This window comes from Somniosus microcephalus, chromosome 13 (genome assembly GCF_052327205.1).
Source record: "Somniosus microcephalus isolate GS21.2 chromosome 13, FLI_Smic_1.0, whole genome shotgun sequence".
NCBI lineage: Eukaryota > Metazoa > Chordata > Chondrichthyes > Squaliformes > Somniosidae > Somniosus > Somniosus microcephalus.
Window position 1 is genome coordinate 151,601,366 of NC_140999.1, and position 8,010 is coordinate 151,609,375.

The following is an 8,010-nucleotide window of genomic DNA, read 5'->3' on the forward strand; positions in this document are numbered from 1 at the left end:
TTAGCCTCTGACTCAATAGCCATTTACCGTAAAGCATTCCATGTACTAATAACCCTCTTTGTGGAAACCTTTCCTCTAATTTCCCCTATGTTCTTCAAATCCTGAGTTTATGCCCCTTGGTTCCCGATTCACTGCTAAGTCCTTTGAGTTTTAAGATGGTATTTGTAGCACTCTGGCAGACAGTAGATTGGCAAATAGTGTATCTAATCTCTGTTTGGGGCTTGCCTATTGTGAAATCAAGTGGAGTAAATTTACAAAATGGCACTTCCAGCTGGGAACCTCAACTGTCAGGGGGACACAATGGGGAATTTAAGCATGTGCTTGCCACAATTTTCTATTCATTAAAATTATAGATGTTGCTACATTCATAGAATTAACCCAGGCCACATCATACCTTGCCTGAGCGTGCCTGAAAGTGACATTAATTCCAAAAAGCAAAGTCTTTTACATTCCCAAGCACATTGTTGAACACAGAATTCACAAGTAAAAGGCTTTAAGACAATAGTAACCACAAATGACTTGGGAATACCATCAAAGCCCACCTTAAACCCACGTAACACAATTTAGAGGTTCCTAGAAAGTATGTTTTGCTGCCTTGGTAGCGTACACTCCTACACTAGTCCAAATTTTAAAGATAGTTGATACAGTGAAATATTTAGTTATTAACCACCTGCTTTCAATTTAACACAAACATAAAGGGCAGGATTTTCATTGGGCCGTGGAGGCGGGATTGGAGGCGTGTGGGGAGTTAAAATCTCAAAATCGGGGGGCACGAACCCATCTCACCCCCAGCCCGCCTCCATGCCAGTTTCAAAGGAGGCAGATACCCGACCTGTGCTGGGACCCGCCTCCCTGAGGCGGGAAGGGGATTAGTGCCAATTAACTGCCTGTTAACAGGTAGTTAATCGGCAGTTTTTAGCCTAATCCCTATTTTTATTCCTGAAGTGTGGGATTCCCGACGGCTCCAAACCACGGCAAGTTAGTGAGGTGGGCCGTCGGGCTGAAGGACTTGGAGGGTTCGAGATGTCCAGTGTTCAGGTGAGTGATGGGTGCATGAGTGAAGAGATAAGTGTGTTTGGTGTGTGTAAAGTGTTTAAATAAGTTTTACTTACCTTTACAGCCTTCCTTCCGTCAGGTCTCGGGAGTCCCTCATCTCACCGGCACAGAAAGCAGAATGGCCGTGAGCTGTCAAAAGTTGCAGAATGACCACGAGCTGTCAAAAGTTGCAGCATTCAGCTTTCTGTTCTGGAAAGATCCCTAAATCAGCCTGAGAGGAAGGAATTAACTTAGTGTACAGATTGTCAGTGTTTGACAGCTTCAAAGAGCTGTCAAACGCTGATATTTCATCTGTCAAAAGCTCTTGACAGATAAAATGTCAATCTGTGACGTCACCTGTTGCCGGGTGGACCTTAATTGGCCTGCTGAGCCGGCTCAACAAGGTCAATCAAGTGAAAATCACGTGGGTTAGCCACAACTCGATGGAGGTGGGACTACAACCCCAAAAGGTGTAGTCCTGCCTCCTACACGCTTCCAGAATCAAAATCCAGCCCAAAGACTGGAAACTCATCGCTGGAGAAAGACTGGTGGGAATTCTCCTTTGCAATCCCACTCGAAATCAGGTGAAGTGAAGAACGTTGGAAAATTCAGATGGTGAAACATTTAAAATAGTTTCAAAATGCCATTACTTAAAGTTGATGGGGGTTACTTTTAACTATTGCCGGTAGTGTAAAACAGGCGATATCAGATCAGCGTCCATTGTACAATGGAAATGGAAATCCCAAGAGGTGTATAACAGTGGGCCAATTCAACATCGCCCGAGTTACACTATCGCCAAAAGTCAAAGTTACCCTCAATGTGTCATTTTCAATGCTTCTGCAACTGACCCTTATTCAGAGGTAAATTCCTGGTTAAAATCAACTCTGAAGCAAAGACCAAGAGCTTCTGATATGGTGGAGGCTGATTCAAAGCGGTTTGATCCCAATCCCCACTCTTCATCCCTTTGTTGTGCTATAGTTCTCATATAGTAGTTTGATAGTTCTCTGATAGTTGAATGGACAAAGGTGTAAAATAAATGTTGAGAAAATTGAATTCAGGCCATATTAGTTGAACACTCAAAATTTTAATTCCCAGGCAGAAATGGGATAGAGTTGCAGTGAGTAGGCTGTTAAAAATAAAAGTACTTTTTTATATGTTACCTAATGATTTTTTACAACACTTTGCGAGAATCAAATGTGTTGGGTGTAGTCTGTTAGCAAAATAATAAATTTGCTCTTGACTCTAGTTTAAAGTTCTTTCTTGCTATACCAGTATAGTTTTTGAGGATAGAAATGACTAAATAATGATATTAGTGGATGAACACCTAATGCATTCATATGGTATTTGTCTGCTACTTTAACAAAGGCATTACCTCTTTTATTTTAAACTGGTCAACACCTCTCTTAAAACAGCAGTTAGAGGAAACGCATACAAACAATAATTTCAAGGTTTTGGTCTCAAATTGAATCATTGCTAACAGTACAGTATAGAAATAGCTCTTAATTACAATAACTTATACAGAGCTTTAGGATTTTCATCAGAAGATGGCTGCCCAGACCACCTTGACTTTGTATCATTTGCCATCCTGTGCTTTTGGAGCCAGGATCTGATGTACTTGTTTGGATCCCACAAGAAGAAGTGGTCCATTTAATTCACAGCTCAAGACTTGCCATGTTTGAGAGAGGAATGCTGTCAATTCTCTTTATCCTTCATCAGTTCATAATTATTGTGTCCCTTCATTAACATATAACTTCAAAAAAGGGTTCAATCAAATTAAAAATGGTCTCAATTAACTTACTATGTTGTTTCATTCAAAAAATCTTAAATGTTTCAAAGCCTTGTCTTTCAAACAGAGCTAACGGGATCAAGTACCTAAATCATTAATTAGATGTCAGATTTGAACACTAGATGGGGATAAATTAATTTATAAGACACAGACCATTCATAATTATCCATTTAATAGCGTGCTGGGAATTTATCAGCTATATTAATAATTATTATTACTTTTGAGGGGGAAAATAACATCCTAAAATAAACAATTTATATAATTGGGAGTTAAACATAGGGCCGGATTTTGTGGTAGAAATAATGGTAAGGTTAACAGCGCTCACCGTTATTTATCTGGAAATCAGACAGCAACTTCCGGTGACCGCACATGTGCAGTTAAATGTGAAAATCTGGAAGTTGCTTTCGGAGACATGACAATCCTCCAAAAGCATCCCGAAAATGGTATCCCGCCATCTGGCTCCCCATTCAAATACTTGGAACAGTGTAAAGATCCTGTACTTACCTCATAGATATGATCTAAACTCGCCAGAAACAGTTAGGGCTAAGCTAGCCAGTGTAAGTACCCTTTTAATGGCGTGATAAGTCTTAATTACTGCCAAGCAACCTCGCTGGCAATGAAAATTAAATTTTACAAGCGTGGAGACTCATTCATTTAGATTTTAATTGTTGGAGATTTTTTAAAAATGTAAATAATGGCCCAGAAATTCGGATCGGGGGCTTCCCGTGGGTGCAAGTCCCCAATCTGCACTTACCTTGTGTGCCGGCCATTGAGCTGTGGGCCCCCGTGGAATTCCGATCCGGGGCCTGGTCCAGCTGCCGGCGTGCAGTGCTTGCATATCCCAGGGGCGCAGTTAGTTCGATGCATCCCCTGGGATCATGTGGGCCATGGGGAGCCAATCGGAGCAAGGAATGCTCCATTCATAAGATTGACAGGAAGAGCTGTCAAGACTTATAAATACTACGGCCCCAAAACAGCACAACATTTTCAAATACATTTTTTTTAAATCACATTTTTTAAATAAACTATAAATTACATGAAATAACTTTTAAACAATAAATTAAATTTTTGAAAAAAATAATTTTATTTTCTAACGGGGCTAAAAATAAACTTACTTTGCTTTAAAGTATTTAAAAATAATAAACCTGTGGAAAAAATGTTTTAATTTTAATTAATTCACCACTTACCTTGTAAGACACAGGCCTTACGTCTGCTTTTTACATGCCTAACTTCTGCAGACTTACCCTCCTGGGAAAACCTGCAAAAAAAAACGAAGTTCAATGCGCACGCGCAGCCTCTCCCGCGCACGCGTTCGACCTCTGAACCCCTTCGTTCAGAGGATCGGGAGTGCTGGTTTCCCGCGCATGCGCAGTGCATGCTGGAAACCGGCACTTCCATTGGGCTTACGGGTGAGTACCCCATGCGTACTCACCCATGGAGACTTGAATTTCTGGACCAATTTTTTCCCCTACTTTTTCTTTCTGTCTTTCTTCCTTACCCTCCCTTTAATTTGCTTTCTGTACCTGATTTGGCATTGAATTCACTATTCTGACACTTCCTGGTCCAGACTCTGTGCTGCCCATTAACGATTCTTCAACCTGATTGATTAAGGAGATACATAGTTGCTTGACCTATTCACACAGATCCCAGATGCTCTGTAGAGGGCGCTGCGCTTTTTGGCTCTCTAATGTACTGTAAGCTCTAGTGCAAAACGCCATAGAAAGTCTATGGGCAAGTACAAGTGTAAAAAACAGCTGGTGCCGTTCGTTCGCCGATGAGAGCAAAATGCAGCCCGTAGTATGTAATGGCAATAGGGGCTGTACATGAATGTGGATTACTGTATATGTAGTGTACAATGATAATAAGGATCAGGTATAAATGAGGAGCAAACATACATGTAGGTGGTGGATATGCTGTTGGGGACAAAGCATACCACACATGTTTAATCTTCATTTGTACCTTAGACTCCAAAAATAAAAAGTGGGAATACTCAGTATACCTTAATATATGCTCCAATATATTCCTGCAGTGATCCAATTTTGAATCCTTGCCAAAAAGAGGGAAGGAACATCTCCTGCATCATCAGAATAGTCCCAGTTCAGTTGTTTTTGGTCATTAGTCCAGGGTAAATCATTCTGCAGTCTCCTGATAGCAGGTTTACTATCAATTTTGTCACTGTCTAAAATCCTCATTTCTCCTTCATCATGAATTAAAAATAAATCTTAGGATACATTTTTTGATTCCGGCACTAAAGTGGAGAGGCCTTGCAGAAGTGAGTGTAATGCTTACTGAAATCATGCTGGGCTAATCTCACTGGATTTCCTGAGGTCACAGAATAGGCTTGCCTCCAGGAGCTTGGTGTGAGGGAGGGGGGTGGAAGGGGTTGGAGACATAAACTAGTGTGCAACTACAGCTCTTAAAGGCTGGAGTTGCTACTTAAAGGAGTAGATTAATTTTGTTGGCTGCAGAAAGGAGCAGATCAATCTACTCCCTTGTTTTTCATTATCTGAAATTTGATTAACTTTGAATTTATATTTAAATAAGTATGGAATTGATCCACTAATCTTGCTGGTCTTGGCTCCCTCCATCCTGTTTCTGGCTGAGTTAGGGGGAGATGTGAAGATCGGTATGTCTGTCATTGGATCATTTGCTACCTGGGAGATTGGGTTAGGCTACAGGTGATTCGAAGAGTTTACAACACCACATCCAAAGTGGCCCCAATGATGTAGCAGCAAATATTTTAACTTAAAGTGATTGTTGTACTGTGTATTTTTATTTGACAGATTATAGTGTTAGAATAATAGCATTTTTACCACTAACAACACCAAGTTAAGACCTCCAACAGCTTTAATGAGTGTTCAGCAGCCAAATGGTTAATACATTTATTAACAAGAAATATATTAGTTTCGGGTGTAACAGGATCGGAAAGACTTTCAGGGCTTGATTCATATGAATCTGTATCCTCCAGTCCAGTCCCGTTCATGTTGTGTTGGCAATTTAGTGATTTTTATGTGGAACTTTGGCTAATTATAAACTACTGGATGTGATTCAACTATTTCACAATATATTCCTAAAATAAGATTGATTGGTCATTGCCTAATACATGTTTTCCAGATTAAAGCCACGTAATAGCCTCTCTTTTGCACAATGTACTAAAGCTATTACAAACTTCTAATTCATTTTGCTATTGTTAATAATCTATTGCATACACCCTACCCTTTATGTTACACTTTCCGTTATAGTGTTATCTCTGTTATACCTGTAATACTAATGGACCTTGGCTCCTGACGTTTCCAGTTGCACTCACTGTATTTTAACGTGGCAATTTTGGGTTCTGAAGATCTCATTTAATAGGGGTGGCAAATGATTTTGAAGTATAATTGATCAGTAGGGAGTGTGACAAAAAGATATTCTACATGAAACATCTTTTTTTATTTATTCGCAGGATGTGGTCATCACTGGCAAGGCCAACATTTATTCCCTATCCCTAGCTGCCCTTGAGAAGGTAGGTGGCAAGCTGCCTTCTTGAACTGCTGCAGTCCATGTGGTAAATGTGCTCCCAATAATGCTGTTTGGAAGGGAGTTCTAGGATTTTGACCTAGCGACGATGAAGAAATGGCGATATATCTCCAAGTTGGGATGGTGCGTGACTTGGAGGGCAACTTGAAGGTGATGGTGTTCACACACATGTTGCCCTTTTCCTTCTAGGTGGTGGAGGTCACGGGTTTGGGAGGTGCTGTCGAAGAAGCCTTGGTGACTTGCTGCAGTGCATCCTGTTGATAGTACACACTTCAGCCATGATATGCCAGTGGTAGAGGGAGTAGATGTTTAAGCTGGTGGATGGGGTGCCGATGCTGCTTTGTCCTGGATGGTGTTGAGCTTCTTGAGTGTTGTTGCAGCTGCCCCCACTTAGGTAAGTGGAGAGTATTCCATCACACTCCTGACTTGTGCCTTACTCTGAAAGATACCCTTTGAGACTTGATCCGTGTACCAAGGAATGAGGAAGTTTGGTTTATTCATCTTCAGGAATTGCTACATTTCAAGAAACTGTAAAAAGGCAGCTTTCTACTAAAATTACATTGATCCCTTGTGGACTGATTCCAGTTCTTTCATATAAACATTGTATTGTTTAGTATTTTGCCGTTGTCTTTTACATTATCTTATTTGTAAATAAATCTGGAACAGTAGTTTAACCTTCATTAAGTAGTCTGCTGGTGTAATATTTAGCATTGTACTGTTTCACAGGAAATGTGGTGGGCAGGATGCATATCTTCTAGTAAGTAACTTGTGAAATAATAGGAAACAGCTCACCATGATAGGAACCAATGTATTTCTACTTACAAGGTACATTTTGTACTTTGATGCCAAAACATTCCAGCCCAGAAATCCACGGATTACTGTTATGTAGGGTCCATGCCAGGGACCTCTGTCCCTGATCCTAGGGAGCAGTTCCCTAATTAGCCTGCCATTGACAGACACCTCTGCAACTAAGAGCACATCTAGACCGATTGCCACATAAAACATGCTGGACAGTCCAGTGGGTTTGTCAGGGTTGCCCCATAACGAGTTATAGCTACAAACCCGCCCCTGCCCCACAACCCCCTTTGTAAGGAGACCATATGCAAATTTTAAAAATATATATTTTCTGTCTTTTTTTCTTTGGAAGTCCAGGCCAGGCTCAGGTGGTCCCACAACCGCATTGGTAAGGAGATAAGCCTGGTCTGGAAGCCAAGGGTGCAGGAACTCCTGATGTAGGGAATCTCTCTCCGCTTATGATGATTGCCATGTTTGGGATGGACAGTGGTTCTGCCCCCAAACAGACAATTGAAGAAGCTAGACACAATGCCGAGACCAGGCATATCCGAGTCCAAGCCTAGTTACTGGAAGTACTGACGGACTCTTGCTGAAGGGAGGGTGGAAGTATGCTGGCATGTCGGCAGATTTACAGGGCCTCGCTCTCTATAAATACTACAACTAAAAAGGAATATAACTTTTAATAAGCCCCCACCAACAATGGGGTTATCTTCTGGATTGGAATAGAAGGGGCATTTTTGTGGATTTTCAACTGATTTTGAGGACAATTTCTGTCCATCATCTCTGGTGCATAATGACAACATGAGTATTTCTTCTGTTGGAGAGCTTAAAATCTTAAACAGCACCAATAATCCCAGTTAAGCAGCTCAGTGAGT

At 41.0% G+C, this 8,010-nt stretch overlaps 1 long non-coding RNA gene across 1 annotated transcript; it reads left to right on the plus strand.

The window, feature by feature from the left end:
• Positions 1-731: 731 nt before the first annotated feature.
• Positions 732-7,020, plus strand: LOC147108668 (uncharacterized). The gene is made up of 2 exons (XR_015080628.1): positions 732-6,326; positions 6,530-7,020. It is a non-coding gene; the product is annotated as an uncharacterized LOC147108668 (long non-coding RNA).
• Positions 7,021-8,010: the final 990 nt, after the last annotated feature.